General features: G+C 39.7%; 1 protein-coding gene and 1 non-coding gene across 2 annotated transcripts in view; both read left to right on the forward strand.

The window, feature by feature from the left end:
• Positions 1 to 16,439, forward strand: part of ATP8A2 (ATPase phospholipid transporting 8A2) — a 556,427-nt gene that overhangs the window by 290,512 nt on the left and 249,476 nt on the right. The window lies entirely within an intron of this gene.
• Positions 14,005 to 14,111, forward strand: LOC118730971. The gene has a single exon (XR_004991696.1). It is a non-coding gene; the product is annotated as a U6 spliceosomal RNA (small nuclear RNA).

A 16,439-nucleotide genomic window follows, 5' to 3' on the forward strand; every position in this document is an offset into this window, starting at 1 on the left:
TGTCCTGACATAGAGGAAATATGGACACAGAAACCCACACAGGGAGAACTCCCAGTAAAGATGAAGGCAGAGATTGGAGTGATGTTTCTACAAAAGCAGGAACACCAAAGATTGTCTTAAAACCACCAGGAGCTGGGAGACAGTAGCCTGAAACCCATTTTCCCTGACAGCCCTCAAAAGTGACCCACTAACCCCTTAATCTCGAATTTTATCCTCTATGAAACAATGAATTTCTGTGGGGTAAGCCCTGCTTTTGGCACTTTTTTATGGCAGTCCTAGGAAATGAAAACAAGGGAGATAGTATCATGAGGAAAGATTCTTGCAGAATTGTAGCAGAGTGGGGGGTGGTCTGGTCACAGGGAAGGAAGCACAGAGAATAAGCTTGAGGGTGTGGAGGAGACATCAGGAATTGCTCCCACAGTGGGTGGTCACAAACACTGGGAACATAGCTTCATTTTTACATATGGAATTTACCAGTCACGTTTTTCATTTGTAATGGGAGATGTTGAGTCAGGTTCTGGCATATGTTGGACTGGAAAAGCTTAAAGAAATATTAGACAAATGTGTCTTGAGGTGTCAAGCAGCACCATTGAAAGAGTTCTGCAGTGATTTGTTCTAAAGCTTTCAGCAAGTTGATCAATTTCATCTACTTCACCTGTTCCTGAGTTTTTCTTAACCTTAGCAAGAATACTAATTAGTTATGAAAACCTATATTGATGAATGAGGTGAAGGTCCTCTGAGGAACACGCATACTATCCGTTAACAGTTGATTTATTCATTGATGGAATGTCCTTGGAAAGAGTATTTGGGGTTATAAGGAAAGTATTTTGAAATGTTTTAGGATGTAAATTAATCCTGTGACTACATCCATTACTTATGAAAGAAAAAATATATACTGTCCTTTAGTATATACTTTCCTTTAGTATACTGGAAATATATAAAGCCATTAATTCTCTTTTATTGTGGATCTAGTTTGATAATTTTTATAAACTAACATCTAATATGTTCCTTGATCTTGTAAGAGGGAAGCGACTGAAATTTATTTACCCTAAGTGTGAATTTTCTTAACAGTTGCCCAATTCTTTTCAGTTTCTCAGCTTTTCTAAACAATATGAATGCTGTAGATTTTATTTGAACCTGGGACTGTGTATTTTTCTCCATTCCTTTTGATTTTGTCATTGTGATACTTGCATTCACTCTCTTGCTCTTTCCTTCCTCCCCTATGTGTGTATGTCACTCTTTATGAGGCTACCACTACCCAATTATATAGTAGTATGCAGGGTTACAAGGTCAGATATGCTACTGTCAACCAAGCTGCAGGTGTGTTTGCATGTTTCATTTAGAATGCACTTTGCTTCTTTAAAAATGACTAAGGTGGGGGGGGGGCTTAATTTTAATCCATAAGGTTCCATATTTTGAAATTGTGAGTTAATTTCAGTTATACCAATAATATTAATAAACAGGAATTGATATGGGCTGATAATTAGTTTGAGAGTCAAGATGGCACTGTGTCCTTATTATGCAACATTGGTTAGAAACCTCAAAGCCACTGTGATGAGAGTAACCTGTCTCAGACAGTGTTTTTAGGAAGAAAAAAAAAAATTGTTACAAGACATGCTGTGAAATTAAAGTACTTTCATCCAGAGAGAAATACTGGAATGTTCTTAACTTTGCTCAACTGACACAAGTTGCATCCTCAGAGAAAAAGACCTTAGATATATTTTCAGAAAATATGATCCCATGTCCTACAGATAATAAAAGTGAAATTATAAGTCAGAGAAAGACAAATACTGTATGGCATCTCTTATATGTAAAATCTAAAAAATAAATTCATAGCAACACAGACTAGAATGGTGGCTACCAGGGGTTAGAGGGTTGGTCAGAGAGCACCAACTTGCTGTTATAAGACGACTAAGTCCTGGGATCTAATGGACAGCATGGTGGATCATCTATAATAATAAAAACACAATATGCTAATTAAACTGGACAGCCAAATGACCTTCCTGACGTCATTCTGGACATCCTTCTGGTTGAAGCTGCAGCAGGTGGGGATGAGGCAGAGGTTGTTAGGAGTGATCAGGCAGGCAGGCAAGGGGTTAGGGGTGATCAGGCAGGCAGATGAGTGGTTAGGGATGATCAGGCAGGTAGGCAAGTGATTAGGGGCAATGAAGCAGGCAGGCAGAATGGTTAGGGGCAGTCAGGCAGGCAGGCAAGTGGTTGGGGTGATCAGGCAGGCAGATGAGCGATTAGAAGCCAGTGGTCCCAGATTGTGAGAGGTATGTCCGACTATTGGTTTAGGCCCAATCCTGCTGCAGGAACAGGCCTAAACCGGCAGTCGGACATTTCCCAAGAGGTCCCAGATTGTGAGTGGGTACAGGCTGTGCTGAGGGACCATCCTCCTATCCCCTGTTCACGAATTTGTGCACTGGGCCTCTAGTAGTTAAATAATATCGTATTACATACTTTGAAGGTTACTAAAATAGATATTATATGTTTTCTCCACCAAAAATGAGTTGATAATTATTGATGTGATGCAGGTGTTAGCTAATGCTATGGCGGTTATCATTTTGCAATATATGTTTCAAATAAACAGAGCGCATACCTTAAACTTACATAATGTTATATGTCCATTATAGCTCAATAAATCCAAAGGGAGAGGAAATGAACACCTTTTGAGAAAACTGCAGTGGTTTTGGTTGTGTTATATAATTGACACTAGAGCAGACCCACCTCTTCTGACTTGGCTTTGGAGTTTAGGGATTAGGTGGGAGTGCTGATTGTGTATAACTCACCCTCCCACTGGCTTTCAGAGATAATATGACAAGCCATGCACATTATGCTGCAAGCAGATTGATGTCAATGGGAAGTGGCATGCTTGGTGACAAGGGACCCAGCCTAGAATTTAGTCAGTTGTACAATTAACATTATTTATATTTTGTTTTGGTTCCAAAAACCGGATGTGAGATGCTTGCATTTGATTTGGCATCATTTTCAGGATTGTCTCATGAGGACACAAATGTTTCTTTGGCTTGTTCAAAGTCCATCTATGCTCTGATTCTATATCCTGCTCTGGGACTGAGTACGGAACTTTCCTGGTGACTGCAATGTTTACAGAAAGAGTAAATATGAATTTAGCTAAGATATTGTTGATACAAAGATAGGATAATATTGAAGGAATGACAGTAATATTTCATGAATAAAAGTAGTGCCAGTATTCATTTCTAATGCTAGTAGAGCTTTTATTGCTTTTTTTTTTAAATAAGAGTATTTTTAAGCAACTAAAAAACATACACACACCAGAATTTCATCCTCTAGTTCAGTATCCTAGAAATGTAATATTTTCTGGTGCCCCAAAAATATTTTAGTAAAAGAGAAATAGTATAGTAATAGATCACCCTGGCTTCGGCAGAATGCTAAGTAGGAGACTGACTAAATCCAACCATGTTTGTACCCTTTATTGTTCTCTCCATTCTCAGGATACCTTTGGGGCTGATTTCTTATTTTTCTGCAGTGAGTCTTTGCCAAAATGCTATTCAATATCCGAGAGATTCCCCATTGCAAATGATGCTTTTCAGAAAAGACTTAAAATCTGGATAACATAATTCATATTAATATTTTTCCAGCTGAATGAAACTGGCATTCTCAATGAACTAATGATAAAGGCAACTCAACACTAAAAACTAAAAAACAAATAAAAACCCCAATGACAAAAGGGAAGACATCCTTAGAGCCCCCGGCAGTCTGTAGGAACATGTAAACTGGCATGAACCTCAAGCAGGACAGGCGCCGTGGCATGGTCTCTCGGTGGCTATTTAAGTTGGGAAATGAGAGAGTGACTCTAGCACATAGGGAGAAATGAAGTTCCTTAGAATGAAGCTGTTAAAAAGAATTTGCATTTGAATTTGAAACTACTTTAAGTGGTCTTTTTGTACACAAAGTGATCTCTTCCTATGGAAAAGTATTTGAGGTCACTTTGTATATTATAGGAGCTCAAATATTTGTGAAATTGCATTTGTGAAAACGACAAGTGTTTCCTCAGTTGAAGGTCTGACAATTCTAGCTGAAGAGTTTTTAGCTAGAGGTGCATTTTTATGGTAAATTGTGTATAAACAGGTCAGAGTGAAAGTCTAGTCTTACAACCAGAGTCAAATTCAGGATGGAATAATTCTTAGGCATTTTTAATTCATTATAGTTTAAATATTGTAATATCATCTACAATTTTTCACCTGTTCTTTCAAAATACCCCAGTGTCCAGAGCCTCTGGGGTAGGATGCATGTAGCTCCGTTTGGGAGAGTCTGGAGCCCAGCAGGGCCCTGCTCCCCCTGTACCGCTCCTCAGCTTCCTCTAAATGAGACTCTTCCTGCGTTTCCTCAGCTCCTCCAAGTTCTTGAATTATTTTTCAACAAGGGAGGGTGTCACCTCTTCTCAAAAAGGTGACACCTTCTGCACACATGTAGGAAATACAAGTGGGTAGGAACTGATGGCCAGCCCTGATTTTCTCATTAGTAGTAGTCAGGGATCCGAGCCCAGCCGAGCCACAGTGCTTAAGTAAGAAAACGTGCCCGTCTGTCTTTGCTCTCTGGGCGCATATATCTTCATCAAAGGGACAGAATGCGCGGCCAGTGAAGAGTCAATTTTCAGTTTTGCATTCCCAAATTTTTGTGGTCTTTCCACATAATAGTTTAAAAATATAAAGGGATTCCATTTTCATTTTTGGCAGAAGCAATAGAAGGTATCACGATGTCCTCCACATACCAGAGAACCTCGCAGAACAAACTCGGCCCTTAAGGCTGCTAGTGAATGGGCTCTTTTTTTTTTTTTAATTTTTACTTTCTATTTTTTTCCTTTATTGATTAGGGTATTACATATATGTCTTTATCCCCCACCCTAACCCCTCCCCCACCCTTTCCCCAACTCATGCCCTCACCCCCCTGGTGTCTGTGTCCATTGGTTAGGCTTATATGCATGCATGCAAGTCCCCTGGTTGATCTCGCCCCTTTATCCCCACCCTCTCCTACCTTCCCTCTGAGGTTTGTTAGTCTAATCAATGCTTCTCTGTCTCTAGATCTGTCTTTGTTCATCAGCTTGTTTGTTCATTATATTCCACAAGTGAGATCATATGATATTTATCTTTCTCTGACTGGCTTATTTTGCTTAGCATAATGCTCTCCAGTTCCACCCATGCTGTTGCAAATGGTAAGAATTTCTTTTTTTTAATGCAACATAGTATTCCATTGTGTAGATGTACCACTGTTTTCTAATCCACTCATCTGCTGATGGGCCCTTAGACTGTTTCCAAATCTTAGCTATGGTGAACTGTGCTGCTATGAACATCGGGATGGTGAGATCTGGGCAGAAACTGTGGAGGTGAAGCCCCAGTAGTCTAGCTCAGACCCACTAGTAGAGTGTGTGGGGAGGGATGGAATAGAGTTTAAATATTCATGTTTCATATACTATTTCATTTCAGATTAAAATCCTCAGTGGCTTCATCATCCCCATTTTACAGATTAGGAAAGAATAGTAGTGAGCAGCCCAAAATCACCAGTAAATCTGTGAAAATAATATTGAATTACCTAAGAAATGTTCCTTGAAATATAAAATGAACAAATTTTGACTTTTCAGTAAGCTGGCAGTTTTAGTTGCCCTTGTTCAGATATTTTTCTTTAAGTATGTAAATTAGTATTGTTTTATTATAAAGAGAGTCATTGTATTTAAAAAATAGATTCAGCTGATCATTCAGAAAATCTATATGGGTTATTTACCAATATTCATGCGTAGTTCATTCTGATTTGGGAGATTGTTTGGTTTAAATTCTAGTTTTTTTTTTAAATTAAGTAGAGCCACGTTGTTTTAGCTCTATGTTTTTAAAGTGGTATATATAGATGGTAATGAACATTAATGGGCTAAATAATTTCAATGAAGAAGATTTCACTCATAGTACACAAGTTATTTTTTGATGGAAGGAGGTGGTAATATTTTCCTCATGAGGTTTCATGTTGAAGATCTTTCAATAAACTGCTCAGACTTCTGCCAAACTGTTTTGAAGGTTCTTTAGAACTGACCTGATTTTTCTCCTCACTACACATCTGAATTTTCTTAAGCTATTGGAACTTTTTTTTCTGTTTTAAATGTTATATGAACTTTTTGGTTTGACCATTGAATAAAATGTTATGACATTTAAGCGGGGAAAACCCTATAAGCATTAATCAATGTGAAGATATTTGTTGCTTTTTCATTCGACCCCATCCAGCTTTCATCCTGACATACACCATCCCAGGGGCACCGCCTGCTTGTTTAATTGTTCAGGACAGAACTTGGTTTGATCTCTCCCTGTGCTTTCAGTGCTGGTAAATTAATCAAAAGAAGTTACTGCTCTGCTGGGCATTAGGAGGAGTTTAGATGTTTCTGCTTCAGGGTCTGTTCATCAACTAGGACGCTTTTAAGCCCCGAACAGAGAGTAAACAGTATCACTGCGGCTGCTTTGAGGGGAGCCATTACTTGTGGCCGCTTACATTTGGAAGGGGCCTGTTTGTATTAGCAGTTACTCTGGTTTGGGTTATAGCCTTTTCAAATGCTTTTTTCTCCTCTTTTAATTTTAACGTTTTTTAATATTTGTGAAAAACCACCCCCACCATCCTCACTTCATATACATACCGTAGGCATTTCAATAACAGAACGTGGAGAGCAAAATAAGGCAACCCAGATCAGGCCTATGCCAACATTTTTATAAAGTTTGAAAGCTAAAATATGTTTAGCAACCAGAGTCATTAGAGGACAATGAAATTATAACACAAAATGAGATATAAGTTATAAAATCAGTTTTTATTAACATGAAATCTTGGGTCCTTCGGTTTGTTGGTTTTTCTTCCATTAGATAAAAGTTGACTCTTTTATTATCATTGACATATTTGTGCCAAGCTAAGCACTGAGGATACAAAAGAGAATAGTCTTTGCCTTCCAGAAATTAGTCTCATGAAGAAGACAGGCACATAACTGGTTATTTTGGGGTGATGGATAAATATTCTGAGTGAGATTTACCAGGGGATGGTGGGAATTAGGCTAGTGGCATGGAAGGAGTGCCTGAGGTGGGGAGAAGCATCAGAGGAGACCCTTCTAATGAGAAGGTGACATCAGGTCTTCAAAATGGAATAGAAGGTAGTTGAGGAAGACAGGGAGCTGGGGATTGGAGGAGGATATTTTATCAGCAGAAAAAAAAGCCGGGCAGCAGAAATGTGGGTAAATAAAACAGGCTCTTTTATATATTTTTAAATTTTTATTTTTCAATTACAGTAGGTAATATATTTGTTTCAGATGCACAATATAGTGATTAGATATTTACAAAATGATCATTCAATAAGTTTAGTACCCACCTGACACCATACAGTAATTATTGCATCATTATTTACAATATCCAACATATATAAGTGTTTATTGGCAGATAAATGGATAAAGAAGATACGGTATATACCTACAATGGAATATTACTCAGCCATAAAAGGGGATGCAGTCTTATCGTCTGTGACCATATGGATGGACCCAGAGGACATAATGCTAAGTGAAGTAAATTAGAGAAAGACAAATACCATGTGATTTCACTTATAAATGTGGAATCTAAAAGCAAAATAAATTAAAAAATAAAACAGACTATCATATAGTTTAAGTTATTATTGTTATACAAAACCTACACACATTTAATGTGTGCCATTTGATAAGCTTGGGTATATGCAAACACCAGGAAACCATCACCACAATCAATGTGGTAGACATCCATCAACCCCCAAAAGCTTGACCAGGAAGCCTCTGGAATGATGATCTACTAAGCTTAAGCTTGTTCCTGGAGGGGACCCCTGAGGAATTTAAGAGGGTGCCATGGGCAGATTTGCCTGTGAACAAAGCAAAACTGCAGTGAGACAAAGGAGTGGAAGGCAGCAAACCCTTTGTCTTTGTAGAGATTTTCTTTAAAAGTGAAAAGGAAATTAAAACAGATGTTCTGGTCACTATTGAGAATAATTAATTACTTAAGATAGCTATAATATTGTCTCTTTAGTTTCTAATAATTGACAGTTATGTTTACAGTAGAGGCCCGGTGCATAAATTTGTGCATGGGGGGGGGGGGAGGTGGTGTCCCTCATCCCAGCCTGCACCCTCTCCAATCTGGAACCCCTTGAGGGATGTCCGTCTGCCTATTTAAACCTGATCACCCCTTAAGCACCCCCCTGCCAGCCTGATTAATGCCTAACTGCTTCTCTGCTAGTCTGATTGCCCCTATCTTCCCTCCCCTGCAGGCCTGATTACCTCTAACTGTCCTCCCCTGCAGGCCTGGTCCCCCCAACTGCTCTCCCCTGCAGGCCTGGGTCTCCTCCAACTGCCCTTCCCTGCAGGCCTGGTCACCCCCAACTACCCTCCCTTACAGGCCTGGTCCCTGCCAACTGCCCTCCTCTGCTGGCCATCCTGTGGCAGCCATCTTGTGTCCACATGGGGGCAGCCATCTTGTGTGTTGGAGTGATGGTCGATTTGCATATTACTCTTTTCTTAGATAGTATTAAAAGTAATTATTTCCATGTAAAGAGCTTCTATTTGTATGTGTAAACTTTCTATTTTGAAAGAGTCACTTAGGGGCAGATAGAAATCTTTTTGGGATTACATTGATAGATCAATTAAGTAACATAACAACAACCTTTGCATTTTAAAGTCTGAGAATTTTCAGTTCCATTTGTTTAGAGTTTAAAATTGAAGTGAGTTTTTTTTCCTGCAACATAATGTACTGATGCTTCTTAATTTATGATGGGGTTACACCCATATAAACCTATCATAATTTGAAAATATTGTGAAGACAAAAATGTATTAATACACCTAACCTACCAAACATTGTAGCTTAACTGGCAGTCACACTGCTATTTTCAGTCACACTGCCACCTTTTCCTGGTGAAACTAGCTTATTGTGTACTAGTAAGTGTGATTTATTGGGTGGGTTTCCTCATTCTTCTACAACTTTCTCTGTGGTTGTTTGAAGGTAGCTAAGTGAACCTCCCAAACACTTGACTTATTTTAAATTCAACCTCATCCAGAGATGCTTAGTGGGTCTGAGATATTATGCCCAGCCCTGGCCAATGTGACTCAATTGTTTAGTGCCATCATATACACCAAACGGTCATGAGTTTGATTCCTGGTCAGGGCGCATACCCAGATTTCGGGTTTAATCCTTAGCAGGAGGCAGCTGATCAGGTTTCACTCTCACTCTTCTCGTTCTCTCTAAAAATCCATTGAAATAGGTCCTCCAATGAGGCTTAAAAAGAATAGGAGTGATAAAAACTATGACCATAATGAGAGGCATAGAGACCCAATGCAAAGAAATGTCAGCATCTTGTTTTCAAGGACTTTTTTATGCTTTGTATTTGGAAAATTCAGACTTATCTATATGATAATAAATACATCATGTGGTGTAGTATGATTCAAATGGCTTCAGTCTACAATAGAAGTGGTCATAGGTCTTTAAAGAGGAGTATGGAATTGAGCAAAAGGCCTTGGATATTTAATCAGCTTTTGTTTTTAAGAACTTATTTGCTTTATCATTACAAAAGTTATACAGGTTAATGATGTGAAACAGAGAGAACAAAGTGAAGGAATAATACACCTATTATAAATTCATTCTATGAAGAGATAACCACTTTCTAAAATGCTTCTCCACAAACTTTATCTCTACGTGTGTGTGTGTGTGTGTGTGTGTGTGTGATTGTGTGTGTGTACTTAGTGCACGCAGGTTTACAACTTGCTTTCCTTATTCAACAGCATGGTGAGCATATGACCTTATTCCAGGTAGGCACACTTTAGAGCTATAGCATTTTCAATGGTGTAATGCCTGTGACACTGTTTGCTTATCCATTTACTTTTTTAGGCCAGATTCATGGAGTGAAGTTGACTCTTCAGAAGTTAAGTGTAGTTATATTTCCATTGGTAGTAGGGATCAGGGTTCTTGTTTACACACACACTGACATCATGTAATTTTAGTCCATTTAGTCTTTGCCAAATCTGTTCAAACTGTTCCCTTCACCTGAGCTGTTCTTTTGTCTGTTTGGCCCTATTTCTGCCCATTCTTTCATAACTAACCACCTCCACTGAGTCTTTAGCTGCAATCTTCACTTCCCACCTGGCTGAAGGGTGTATACACCGTGTGTATCTCCATTATTGGAGAGTGGGTATCTGGAGCAGGGACAGGGTCTGGGTCAGCGTGGGGTCTTGGGACTCTCCCATGGTACTCCTTATCATGCTGGGCCTTATGAGAGGGACAGACCAGGCTGGGTGAAGTAACAAACTTGTGGCACCACTATTCAGAGAAATATCAGCCCGACTGGCCACAGCACAAACAAGAATGTTGTAGGAGCCAAACAGCAGGTAAATCTGGGATGGGGAACCACAAGCAGCCTGGCTGATGCACACTGGGAGCCCACAAACTGAGTGATAGCACTCATGGTGTGTGGTCCCACAGCTGTCCCTCAGGCTCGACCCCCACATATTTATAAAACCATTTCTACTTATTCAGCGCCCAGCTCAGTGCTGATTCACATGAATGTTGGCCAGACGCTCTAGGTTGTGTGGTTATTCATTTCTCCTCCCTGTAATGAATACAACACCCTGCCTTCTTTACAGACTGGAGCGTGTGTAGCTGTAAGTTTGGAGATTCTCATTCTAGTGCGGTAGGCCAGTCCACAAGTATTATCTGAGTCCAACCATGTATGGAGGTGAGGGCTGACTGGTTTGTGAAACAATGGCTGTGGTGCTGGCCTTCATGGGGGAACACAGAGGGACAGTGACCCTCTGCAGAGAGGGATGGCCTCTCCGTGTCTGATGTCATCTCCCAGTTCTCTCTTACAGACCTGTGGTCATGAGAACTGGCAGCCCAAGACGGTTGTGAGGTAGTGCTCTGGAATGAAGCATCTCTCCTTCTCCCTGAGGCTTGGTGAGTGGGTGTGCACATAAAAGAGAAACGCCGCCCACGTGATCAAAATTCGCCCTTACAGTTAAGGAGAAATCTATTTCCTTAGTTAATATAGCATCTGGAAGAACTAGAAAAATGGCTATTTCTTAATTGCCATTAAAGTGCATTAAGCCAACATTAGCTTATATTTTTCCCTCCTTCATTCACTCTAGGACTCAAAAAAAAATTGGTCCCCTTTCACTTACCACCATGTCTGTGTGACTTATCCCAAGAGCTGTAGATACCACTTGACTCCGTCACGATTGATAGGCCCGTCTTATCGCTGCAGCACCTTGAAGGCATTAGGTCATGGCTCCCCATTTCACTTAATTACCCCACACATTTATATTGCTTGGCTAGTTTGCTGCAATCTGCAGAGTTGGATTGCTTAATATATTTTTCTTTGTTCTACTAATGATCTAAACTCGGTAATGTGTGGATAAAGAGTCCCAAAATATGCAATAAAAACTGACAAGGAGTATCAGTGCCTTATTAAACTCGCTGGCCCTGGCGGCTGCTTCTGCAGCTCAGGAATGTCAGTGGGCAAGTCAAACAGAAGGAGCTCATTACTGTGCTAACTGCCTAGACCCATCAGCCATTATCTTCCCAGGAAGCAATGGCCTTCTGTTTGCTTCTCACAAAAAACTTGAACTTTTAGACATTTCGAATGGGAAAAAAACCCTAAGTGATTTTTTTTTTTTGAATTTTTACTAATATGACTTAATGGGCTGCCGCTAACTTCTTGGAAACCAGTCAAAACTGTCTTTTCACTAATGTTGGAAAATCTTTTTCTTTGACTAAAAGTTAATGCATTCCATTTTAGAAGAGCTCTACCTAGAGGTTTGTACTCAGATGAAACCCTGTGCGAGGAAGAACGTCCTGGAGAACTGCCTGATGTCAGGAAGGAGGCAGAGGGCGTAGCTCTTAAAATCGTTCAGATAAAATATAAAGAACAACTCAAATTTCAATTTTGTTTCTCTTCATAATTTCTCTCCTCATTTCAGAGATGAAGAACTTTTATTTTATTTTATTATTATTATTATTATTATTATTATTATTATTTTGCTATAGCAGTAGATTATCTGTGGTGTAAGAATAATTATCAATTTCATTAGGATTTGAGGCTCACTGAAAGTGGTTAATTCTTGCAGTGAATATTTCCATATTTGGTTTTTCTGGTGTCATTTACATAGTTAGGCATACTCTGAAATTTTTTTTAAATCAGTTTCTCTCCAATTGCTTTAAAAAGAATGAAACCCATAGTGGCTTTACTTTTGAGATGAGAGAAGTAGAAAGCCCATTTGCAGTAGAGGGATGAAAAACAGGCAGTCCTCCAGGTTTGATGTTGCTTGAGATGAAGATCATGCTTGTAATGGTTGCATGTTTTTCATGTGTTTGTAATTTATTCCAGTGAATGGTAGGGTATGAGGACACGTTGGGCTAATTGTATAGTTCTAAGTACTGGAGAAGATCTCGGATATTATTACAGTTCCAATGTCAGAGGCAGGCCATCCCCATGTTAGCTCCAGACAAAGCCACTGAGAAAGGCGTGCTGACAGTGACAAAGTTCTTTCTTTGTTCTTCATTTGCTCTCTGCTCTAAATCTCCATGCGTGCCATTTCCTCTGGTATACCAGAATTGCTCCCATTATTTCTGCACATTGATTCACATAGGTAAACTTAGCAAGTGCATGGGAAATTTAAAACTGAAGACATAATCTTTACCCTGCCAGAACTTGCAATCTGATTTATATATTCATATTCAGTGTGTATGAATATTAGTGTTGAATATACTATATTAATGGGTTCAAATATAAAGAAAGTCTATATAAAATTATTCATGGAAACAAATACAGAAGGAATGATAAATGCAAACAGGGACATATCAGCCATTTTTTTTTCTCTCTGCTGGTTCTCATCCCATCTTCATCTTAAAGATCCTAAGAGCCAGCACCTTAGGGGGGAAGAATAGTTTCAGCTCAGATCCTGGATAGTATCTTCCATGGAGAAGTGAGGAATGGTGCTTGGCCCTTAACCCAAGAGTCAGGCAGAAACTAAAATATGTTGTTTTTTTCTGCCTTTTAAAATGATTGTCCACCTTTATAATGTATTTGGTCTTCATAGCTTTCTTGTGAGGCAGGTGGCAGTGGTGACATCCCCAAGTTCCAGGCAGAAATCTGAGAACTGGGGATAAGGTGACGTGTGTTCCTGCGGTGTTGGGAGTAGAAGATCTGTAGCTGTGGGCTGTCCCCCAGCCCCGCCTGGCCTGACTGCTCCACAGAGCAACCGATGGTTGTTTCCACAATAGCCGAGTGTAGCAGGTGGTTGAGCATGCAGATCCTGGACTGACACAGCTGTGTTTAGGTTCTGTCCTGCCACTTGTTAGGATTCTGGGCTTAGTTTTTTTATCCATAAAGTGGTCAGAATAATACCTATTTCTCAGAGTTGCAGTGAGGATTAAATTAGTCAATGCAGCCCTGGCTGAGTATCTCAGTTGGTTAGAGCATTGTCCTGATATACCAAGGTTGTGGGTTCAAACCCTTATCTGGGCAGATACAAGAATCAACCAATGAATGCACAATTAAGTGAAACAATAAATCTCTCAAAAACCAATTTAATAAAAAAAATTAATTAAAAAAAAAAAAAAGCCGAAACCAGTTTGGCTCAATGGATAGAGCGTCGGCTTGGGGACTGAAGGGACCCGGGTTCGATTCTGGTCAAGGGCATGTACCTTGGTTGCAGGCATATCCCCAGTGGGGGGTGTGCAAGAGGCAGCTGATCGATGACTCTCTCTCGTCGATGTTTCTAGCTCTCTATCTCTCTCCCTTCCTCTCTGTACAAAAACAATAAAATATATTTTTAAAAAAACAATTTAAAAAGAAATAAATAATAAATAAGCTAGTGTATGGGAGGCACTTAACACAGTTACCAATGAAAAAATAGCACATACTCAATCAGCTGTTCCTATATTATTATTATTATTATTATTGTCTCATATTCTTGCCTTTGACTTTAAAATGTAGGTTTTAATGCTCAGTTGGGCAGCACATATACTAAAACTGGAGCAATGCTGAGAAGATTAGCACAGCACCTGCTCAAGGATGACATGCAAATTTGTGAAGTGTTCCATTTTTTTAAAAAGTACGTAGCGTTTAGGCTTAAAGAACACTGGAATTCTCATTGGTGGTCACAGAGGAGAAATAACAGAACCAGGGAGGTAGTACATCTGGATAAATAGAAGAAGGATCCCATTTATACCATATCTTTTGGTTCCTCTCCTTTCCTTGCCATTCCTCCTTATTCATGTTCACACGTGGTCATCGCCTGCGTTATTTACTCCCTTGTTCACAACTTTCACAGCGGGCACACTAAAAATCCTAGAGGGGAGTGAAGGACCTTTTAAAAGGATGTGGGGATATGTTGGAGAAAGAATGGAATTTTTAGCAGCCCGTAGGAATATGAAGGCTTTCTCCACACACCAGTTATTGTCACCTTGGAGCCAAATGAAGGTTTGCCATGCGTTTGTCACTTTGCCTTGGAAACTGGATCACTGTGATTAAGTGGATGATAGGTCATTTTTGTTGCATGGCTTGAAAAAATATATAACACCAAAGGTAATGCTTCTTTAGATTTTATCTTTAGTGAATACCAGTTCAATTTAATGAGCTATTATGTGTGCTCATGTAGGCACGTGTTTGTGAGTGAAAGAGAGGATATCCACTGAAACTTTGCTTCCTATAAAGTACTTTACCCTCCCCTGTCTCATTCCCTCAGGTGACCCTCAGTTTGGTTGATGACTCCCATTTTCAGCCATGGGCCAGATATAATTACAAGGTACTGACTGCATAGGCATTTCTTGCCTTCCTCATTGTATTCAAGATCTTTAGGGATGAGAAGTAAAAGTCTCTGCACAAAGCTAGGAGTCCCTACTGTATGTGCTCCTGAGTACCTTCCCTCTATTTCTCAAGTTTCTTGGCTGAAACTTTCTTCATTCTAGCTGCCCTCTTGTACTAGCCCTCACACAAGAGGTTGTGCACCTAGCTAGTCTGGTCTTGATCTCCTTTCCAGGCTCTGTTAGGCTCTCTGTCCTGAGGGCGGCATGGTCTCATGCACTGGTTCCCTGCAGCTGCAGGCCAAGGTGAACACGGCAGGTGTTAGCAGCGTCTACCCTGCCTATCAAACCCCATAAAAGGCAAACTCGATTTTAGGTCATTGATACTTAGAATAGGTGGTAGCCTGATACACATGTCTGTTCATATATTAACTATTCTGGAAAGTATAGCTACCAAGTGAACTCAAAGGTTCATTACAATGCCTGTTCAGAAGAGGGCTTCTCTGACAGGCATTGTAATGAGTAAAAACTCTTACTCTCTCACATTCCTTTTTAAATCAAATTGCAAGATGATCATTATTCATATAGTATGTAAGTGTATTCTTGAACCTGAAATGGAAATAATTATAATTAAGAAGGAGAGAGAGAGTTGTGTTTAATATCAAAAGTTGTGTAATTCATCATTAAAAAACCGGTAATTCAGCAAACGTTTGTTACCCATTATGTTTGGTGCTGTGGGATTTAAAGATGAGTAAAACAAACCTCTACCACCGGGTAGCTCACAGTCTGTTTATGGAGACAGAGTTCACAGCTAACTACATTTCAGACCAGTCTTTATGCAAAGAAGTGGCATTATGATAGTCTTAATCAGTTAGAAGAGCAAGTTACAAATTCAACTTTGCAGTAGATTGACTACCATTGTAACTGGCTGTTATAGTTTATTTGATCTTCAGGTGTATAATGTCTTGGGGCTCATGTGGTGTCTTTACACAGACGCTCATGTGGTTGATCACTATGCCCATCTTCATCCCACCACCGCCAGGACCTCCTGCCCCTTTTGCCTCATGTCTGCCTAGCTTTCCCTGCCACTCTCCAGGACTTTAGCAGACATAAAATCATTAGGTGTCATTTTCATGTTTTACTAGAATTTTGATAATGTAGAATGCTGCTGCTTCTTTTCCCCAAAAAATTGACTAATTTTTTTTAACAGTTTTAGGTTCACAGCAAAACTGAGGGGAAGGTACACCCCCTTAAACCCCCAACCCAGTCCATCCACACACATTCAGGCGTCCCCCCTTATTAACATCCTTCATAGAGGGCTCGGTGGCGGCCATCAGTGAACCTACGTTGACACATCATTATCACCCAGAGCCCATAGTTTGCGCAAGGACTCACTCTCAGAGTTGTGCATTCTGTGGGTTTATATAAACTCACCTCTTTGTTTAAACAGTTTTACATGCATGTAATTTAAAAAGCATTATCATTTCCTGCCATTGAGATAAAGACTTATGGCTTATTAAATACAGGCTCTAGGTTTGAGAAGGGGTATATGCTACTTGGAGGAAATAGCTTTGTCTAATTTACCTCTATTCCCTCCCAACAAATTCCACTCAAATAAAAAATAAAAAAGGA

Source organism: Pipistrellus kuhlii, unplaced genomic scaffold (genome assembly GCF_014108245.1).
Source record: "Pipistrellus kuhlii isolate mPipKuh1 unplaced genomic scaffold, mPipKuh1.p scaffold_m20_p_3, whole genome shotgun sequence".
NCBI classification, from domain to species: Eukaryota; Metazoa; Chordata; class Mammalia; order Chiroptera; family Vespertilionidae; genus Pipistrellus; species Pipistrellus kuhlii.